The sequence below is a fragment of the Sciurus vulgaris genome (genome assembly GCF_902686455.1).
Source record: "Sciurus vulgaris genome assembly, chromosome: 4".
NCBI classification, from domain to species: Eukaryota; Metazoa; Chordata; class Mammalia; order Rodentia; family Sciuridae; genus Sciurus; species Sciurus vulgaris.
The window spans coordinates 111,624,435-111,633,455 of NC_136464.1; positions in this window are offsets into that span (position 1 = coordinate 111,624,435).

Sequence of the window (9,021 nt, forward strand, 5' to 3'; positions counted from 1 at the left end):
GATTTTTAATGTGTATGTGCTGAACAGCAGAACATTCAAAGATCACATTAAGTAAAAACTAATGAAACCACACAGAAAGATAGAAAAAAATATTTATACACTGGAGAATTTAACCTGACTCTTATGAGGAATTGGCTGATTCAGCAGACAAAAAAGCAGGAAGGATATAGATAAGCTGAACAGATAAATGAATCAATTTGACCTAACTGACATGTATAGAATAATTTATCCAACTGTAGCCAAATAAACATTCTTCTCAAGTTCACAAGGAACCATAGCCAAACAGACTGCAGCTGGTCCATAAAATATGCTTTAACAAATCTAAAATATTAGAAATCATGCATAGTATTATCTACAACAATAATATAATTAAGTTAGAAACCAAGCATATAAAAATTTACTAAAATTTACACAAGAAAATATATAAACTGAATAGAACTGTATTAATTTTAAAGAATCTGAAAAAAAAAAAATAATAGAAAGGACTAGACCCCAGATGGTTTACTGGTGATTGTATCATATGTTTAAGGAATAAAAGACACTGAAATTCCACATTCTATTATGTAAAATAGATGTTAAGACAACACTTCCTAACTAGTTCTATGAGGCTAACGATACCCTAATGCCAAATCAGACAAGGATATATCAGGAAAGGAAAACTCAAGACTCTCATTCACATAGATTCAGAAATTCTCAACAAAATAATTAGCAAATAGAAATCATAGAGTATATAAGGAATTATATTCCATGATTAGGCAGAATTTACTATGCATGTATAAGACTGATTACACATTTGAAAGTCAATTAAAGAAAAATAATCACATGACTCTCTATCAATAGGCAAATAAAAAGCATTTGATGAAATCCAATACCCATATAAGATAAAAAGAAACAAACCAGGGAAAGAATAAAACTTTCTCAACTTGATAAAGAAGATCTACAAAAAACATATCTAGTATCATATTTAGAATGAGAAAGTCATGCTTTCCCCTCAGATTGTGATCAAGGCAAGGATGTCTCTTCTCATCATATCTGCTTGTTAAATCCTGGGAGCTTTAGCTAACACAAAAAGACAAGGAGAGCATAGGAATCAATAAGAACTCTCACTGCTGGTGGGAATTAAAAAAAAAAAAAGTCATTTTGGAAGACAAATTAAACATACAAAATCTATACACAAAGATTTGTTGGCATTTTTATTTATAATTACCCAAAATTAGAAGAATAGATGTCTTATAATAGGTGAATAAATAAACACCATGCGGTACATCAATACAATGGAATGTTAATCAGCATTTAAAAAATGATTTGGATTCTGCAGGAGTGATGTCACCAAAATGGCATCATAGAAGTAATGGGGCTACCCAGGAATGTTGGCATGCCCCTGTAATCTCAGTGACTTGGGCGGCTGAGGAAGGAGGATTGTGAGTTCAAAGCCAGCCTCAGCAACTTAGTGAAGCTGTAAGCAACTTAGAGAGACACCATCTCAAAATAAAAAATGAAAACAGGGTGGGGATGTGGCTAGACAGAAACATAGGAGAAACTATAACATCAATCTGGATAAGGATTTTCTTGACAAGAATGTAAAAACACAGATAACAAAGGAAAAATCAAACACAGGATTACATCAAACTAAAATGCTTTTGCACAGAAAAGGAATAATCAACCAATTAAAGAAAGAATCAACAGAATGGGAGAAAATATTTGCAAGCTATACATCTGACAAGGGGTTCATATTCAAAATATACAAGGAACTCAACCAACTCAACAGCAAACTAATAATAATAGTCTAATTAAAACTGGGCAAAAGAATGTAATAGATTCATCAAAAAAGGCATACAAATGGCAAAGAGGTATATAAAAACAGTGTTTAATATGACTAACCATCAGGGAGATGCAAATTAAAATTACAATGAGATATCCACTCACTCCAGTTAAAATGGTTATTATCGAAAAGACAAAACAAATGAAGGAAAAGATGTGGAGAAAGCATATGTTAGTTAGCTTTCCATCATATAGGAAAATGCCTGAAATAATCAAATGAAAAAGAGCAACAGGTCATTTTGACTCAAAGTCCTAGCTGTTTCAGTTCACAGTTGGGGCAATTGTTTTGGGGTCTGTGGTGAGGGAGAACATCATGGCAGAGATATGTGGCAGAGCAAAGCGCTCCTGTGGCAGCTGTGAAGCAAAGAGAGAAGAAAGGCCTAGAATATTCCCTTCAAGGGCATGCTAATGCCCTAACTTTCTTTTGCTATATCAAAAGGGAACTTGTCTATACAGTAGCAGGACTGTAAATTAGTACAACCACTATGGAATATGGAGGTTCCTCAACAAATTGAAAATAGAACTCCAACAATTCCACTGTGCCACTATCGAGTACATATCCCAAGAATGTCAATACATTGAACAAATATCTGCATTCCCATATTCATTACAGCTGTATTTACAATACCTAAGATGTGGAATCATTCTAAAAGTCCATTAACTGATGAACGTATAAAGGAAAATGTTACATGTAGTTATGGTTTATGTACGAGGTAACCCCCAAAAGCCCACATAAGAGGCAATGAATGAAGTTTAGAAGGAAAATGATTGTGTTATGAGAGTCTTAACTTAATCAGTGTGATAATCCTCTGATAGGGATTAACTGGTAACTGAAGGCACGTAGGGTGTAGTTGAAGGAGGTAGGGCCCACATAGCTTCGGGGTAATATTTTGTCCCTGGAGAGTGGAGTTTCTCTCTCTGCTTGCTGAAATGATGGGTTGAGCCCCTTTCCTCTGAAATACACTTCCACCAGACATTCTCCCTCACTTGGGGCCCAGATCAATAGTTGACCGTCTCTATGCACTGAGACCTCTGAAACTGTGAGCTTCAAAATAAACTTTTCCCTCTGCAATTATTCTGTTTTAAAAATTTTGTATTATTTTCTTTTATTTTTACATAAATGCATTTTGATTCATTGTACACTAATAGGGTACATCTTTTCATTTCTATGGTTGTGCAGAATGTAGATTCACATCATTCGTATAATAACACATGTACATAGGGTAATGATGTCTGTCTCATTCCACCATTTTTCATATCCCCCCTCCCTCTCATTTCTCGCTACTTAATCTAAAGTTCCTCCATTCTTCTTTCACCACCAATCCCCCCAAACCCATTATATATCATCATCCACCTATCAAGGAAAACATTTGGCTTTGGTTTTGGGGGATTGGCTTACTTAATTGTTCTTGATGAGTCTTTTGGATGCAGCAGAAAAATGTTGACTAAAACACACATATATGTGTATGTGCATATGTGTGTGTCATATACATGTAATATGTACATATATTAAAATGTAATGTGTATATATGATGTGCATATTCATGTGATATATATGTATTCACACATACATACAATGAAATTCTATTCATTCATAAAAATTGATGAAATTCTGTCAGTTATAGTAAAATGGATTGATGGTCTTAGAGATCATAGCATTAAGTAAAGTAAGTTGGACACAGTAAGACAATACCCATGATTTTACTTAATGTGGAATCTAAAAATATTGAAGTTATAGAAATAAAGAGTAAATTAGGGATTACTAGAGCCAAGGAGAACAGGATAGAGAGGGATGGAGAGATTGACTATGAGTACAATATCACAGTTGGATAGAAGGAATAAGTTTTGGTCACCTGTTTTCACAAAAGTGTTACTATTATCAATAACATTGTATTGTATGATTCAAAATAGCTAGAATTTAAGATTTTGAAGGTTCCTGTCATGAAGAAATGATAATGTTTGAGATGATGAATAACTTAAATATCCTAAAGAGATCATTACACAATGTATTAAAGTAATAAAATATCACAATGTAGCATATAAAGGTATATAAAAACTGATTATCTATCAATTTTTAAAATATTCTAAACCCTTCAAGAAGATCTATCCAGTCATGAAAAGAAATGGAGGAAACTCCAATGTGTATTGCAAATTTTTTTTCAAAAAGCAGGCTAACCTCCTGCAGTCATTGTGGTTCGGTCCTCCCACTGTGGTAGGATGCCTGGCCAGCATTGTGGCTTGTCAGGTCAGCCCCATTGACTACCTTGTCATGCTCTGAGGTACCACTGTCCCAGCAGAACAAGTTTCTAATTCGTTGAATAAAAGGAGATGAAAATATTCTTTAAAAAAATAAAAAAAGAGTGGACTAAAAAGGTGAAATTCTACAATATAAGTCCAAGTACATTACATTCTGGAAAAGGAAATACTACATAGACAGTAAAAAATGCAGTGGTTTCCATGATCCCAGGAATTACTTAAGACAATGAAACTGTCCTTCATGATACTGTAATGGTGGATGCAAGGCACTCATTTGTCAAACCCACGAAGTTTAACAAAACAACTATACACAACATAGTTAAGAAGAAATCAGCATTTATTCATCACTTCCAACAAATGTACTAGACAAAAACAAGCTAAGAATAAGAGAAGGAACTATTTAGGGGTAGAGAGGAGAGAGGGAAATATGGGAATTCCCTGTATTCTGCTAATTTTCTTCCTAAACTAAAACAGCTCTAAAATTAGTCTATCAATGAAAAATAAAAGAATAATCAATGTAAAGAATCAAATGATAGTTTATAAGACAATGTTTCCAGTAAAGTGAAAGGGAAAGGAGTGTTAGGTTTTATGATGGTTAAATAATTTATAACTATAAATAGGAAAACAGAAATTCAAGAGAAAAATGGACAAAGTTTATAAATAATTCACATGGAAAAGGAAGCACAGTTACATGCTTTTTTTTTTTTTTTTCCCTTTCTTCCAGTTCTCTCTCAAAGTTATCAGTAGTGGTCCTCTAAAGTTCTCTGAACTTCATGGATGTCCATGTGTGCCTCTTTCTCTTCTGGGGACATATTTTGACTCCTTATTAATTTATTTACTTGAAATAAATCAGTTCATCCATTTATAGAAGACTATTGTAACCATGTATGATTTCTCTGGCATCTAGAGAACCTAATGATCTCCCCTCCGTAATGGAATCCCAGTTTCACCAGGCATTCCTCTGATGTAGAATTTACAAAAGCCAGCACTTCCCTAGGAAAGCTACAACTAATCTTATAAAAACATCCCTTCATCATGGCTCCACTGCTCAGACTTGTAGCTAGGTATTAATTCTCTCTCTCTTTCTCTTTGTCTTTGTCTTGTCTATACTTCACACCAAAAGTTAGTTTCTCACCTTTAATTAATAAGATTCATATCACAAACAGTTTATAGCTCCTCACAACCACAAATTCCAAGTGAGGTGACATCTGCTAAGATTTCAGAACAGTTCCACTGAAGTAGCTCCTTTGATTTGACTTGAGGAAGCATTATACTACATTCTCAGTGGCAAATGGCAGGAAAAATGGCAAACTTGAAATTGATTTCTCTTTTAGCTTCTTCAACTGAGGGCTTTTTATAAATTTCAGAAGATATTATGCAATGATATCAAAACCTTGTTGGATGATGAAATCTATTTTAAAATGACCAGGTAATTTCATATCCATTTTGCACTTTGGGATAGATAATTTGTCACTTAATACTTTGTTCATGGCTTTTTGAAACCATTGTTGAAATGTAGTAGAATAAATCCCACTTACACATCATATTCTGCTAGAAAAAATAAAACCAAAATATTGGCAATACCTATTTTTGATTGGTTAGAATATGGTGGATTTTATTCCCTTTTGTACTTGTTAGTATTTCTGGAATTTCTTTTCATATTTGTTCTATTTTCAAAGGGAGAGACAACAAGAATTTGCCCAATAATGTATATATTCATTCAACAATATAATTAAACTTGAATATAAGTAAACTTGAATAGGAAGAAGTAGGGGGAAGGGAGGACAGTTGAACAAGAAGAAACCACATGGTTCATCCATCACTGGTGTTCCTCAAGTTTCTTCCATGAGCAAGTCTGCTTATCTCACATAAAAGATTCATAATTTGCACTATTTTTAAGCAACATCCTCCACTCTCATAATCCTAATAAGGAATGATTTCCAAAATTTTATTGTGTACAGACTTTTTTTTCAAGCTCCAGGCTGAGTGAGATATCTTTCTCAATAAGTTCAGAATATAAACTAATCAATTTTCCTGTAAACTTGCTCCTCATCCAACATTGCATTTCTCAGTAAATCATTTTTTCAAGAACCCAAGACAGAATCACACCAAATGAAGGTCTCCATTTTCGATTTTCACATTAATCTCAGTCCTACTATATTCTATCTTCAAAACACTGGCAATCTACAGTCTGCCATCCACCATCATTGCCAGCAAGCTATCCTGCAGGAAACCCCTAATTTATAGCTTTCTTCTGTTCTCATTATTTCCTTCCATACATTATAAGAAAAATATTTTGAGTGAGAGCCCTTCTGCACAGAAGCAGCGGGGCCAGTTCCGGCCCGCCCTGCTGCCTGCTCTGGCCCGTCCGCAGGTTGCTTCAGAGACCAGCACAGGGCGCCAGGGACTCCCCCAAGCAGCCCGGCCCCCTCCGGCGGGAAGCGCCTCTCTAGGCTAGCTTCACGGGGCAGACTGCCCAGTGAAAACCTCCCCACGCAGAGCCAACCACGGTTCCCCAAGCCAGCGGAGACATCCGACACACAAGCGGCTTCTGGGACCAGGGCTGGGCAGCCAGAGACCTCTCCAGGCAGCATCGGCCCCCTCCAGCTGCAGGCTTTTTCCACGGGGCAATCCAAGATGGCGGACTAGAGGGGGACTGCATCTCCAGTCACCCCAGAACCCAGGATTCAAGAAGGGGAGGCATTGAGAGACTCGGACTAAAATAGAACCACAGGGTGAGTCTCCCCCAGCCAGCGAAGCTCAACTGGGAGGCAGGCCTGGATTCGAGTGGCTTATTAGAGTGGGACAGGGCAGATAGCATCTCCCCCAGGCAGCTCTGTGCAGTCTGGCGGTGGGCTCCTCCCACAGGGACAGATCCCCCAGCCTCTCAGAACAGGCCCCCCAGTGAGAGCCCTTCTGCACAGAAGCAGCGCAGCCAGCTCCAGCCCGCCCCGCTGCCAGCTCCGGCCTGCCCGCAGTTGCTTCAGTGACCAGCACAGGGCGCCAGGGACTTCCCCAAGCAGCCCAGCCCCCTTCCGGTGGGAAGCACCTCTCTAGGCTAGCTTCTCGGGGCAAACTGCCAAGTGAGAGCCTGTCTACACAGAGCCAGCCACAAGTCCCCAACCAGTGAAGACCTCCGACCTACAACCAGCCTCTGGGACCAGGGCTGGGCAACAAGAGACCTCTCCAGGTCTCTCTCCCTGGAACCAGTAGTGGACTAGGGGCAGTGTTCTTCGGAAACACTGCATTATCAAATTAATCCAAGACTTCTGGCTACTGAAGGCTGATAGGTGATACACTGGAAATCTACAGGGTCACTATAAGCCAATAGAGGAAATCTACAATATCACAGAGTCCCATTGACATCTGATCGATATGAGAAAACAAGGGAAGAAAATGTCCGAAACAAACCTAGATACTATATCATTAAAACCCAATAACAGCACAGCAGAAGAAATGTCTGAAAGGGAGTTCAGAATGTACATAATTAAAACAATCAGGGAAGCAAACGTGGAGATGAAAGAACAAATGCAGGCATTAAATGAACACACTAATCAACAGTTAAAAGAGCAAATAAAGGAAGCAAAAGAGCATTTCAATAAAGAGTTAGAGATACTGGAAAAAACCAAACGGAAATCCTTGAAATGAAGGAAACAATAAACCAAGTTAAAAACGCCATATAAAGCATAAACAATAGGATAGATCACCTGGAAGACAGAACCTCAGATATTGAAGACAAAATATTTAATCTTGAAAACAAGGTTGACCAAACAGAAAAGATGGTAAGAAATCATGAACAGGATCTACAAGAATTATGGGATATCATGAAGAGGCCAAATTGAAGAATGATTGGGATTGAGGAAGGCTTCGAGAAACAAACCAAAGGAATGAACAATCTATTCAATGAAATAATATCAGAAAATTTTCCAAATCTGAAGAATGAAATGGAAAACCAAGTACAAGAGGCTTATAGGACTCCAAATATTCAAAATTACAACAGACCTACACCAAGGCACATTATTATGAAAACACCTAACATTCAAAATAAAGACAGAATTTTAAAGGCCGCGAGAGAAAAGAATCAGATTACATTCAGGGGGAAACCAATAAGAATATCAGCAGATTTTTCAGTCCAGACCCTAAAAGCTAGAAGGACCTGGAACAACATTTACTAAGCCCTGAAAGAAAATGGATGCCAACCAAGAATTTTATACCCAGCAAAACTTACTTTCAGATTTGACGATGAGATAAAATCCTTCCATGATAAACAAAAACTAAAGGAATTTACTAAGAGAAAGCCGGCATTACAGAACATTACTCAGCAAAATATTTCATGTGGAAGAGATGAAAAACAATGATGTAAATCAGCAACGGGAGGAACTAGCCTAAAGGAATAGCCAAATAAAGGAGAAACCAAATCATGTCAAAAAACAAAAATGAGTCCAATGACTAGGAATACAAATCATATCACAATAATAACCCTGAATGTTAATGGCCTGAACTCATTAATCAAAAGACATAGATTGGCAGATTGGATTAAAAAGAAAAATCCAACAATAGGCTGCCTACAAGAGACTCATCTCATAGAAAGAGACACCCATAGACTAAAGGTGAAAGGATGGGAAAAAACACATCATGCACATGGACACAGCAAAAAAGCTGGAGTATCCATCCTCATTTCAGATAATGTGGACTTCAAGCCAAAACTAGTCAGAAGAGATAAAGAAGGACATTACATACTGCTTAAGGGAAGCATAAATCAGCAAGACAGAACAATCATAAATATCTATGCCCTGAACATTGGCTCATCCATGTACGTCAAACAAATCCTTCTCAATTCCAGAAATCAGATAGACCACAACACAATAATACTAGGTGATTTTAACACACCTCTCTCACCGCTAGATAGATCGTCCAAACAAAAATTGAATAAAGAAACCATAG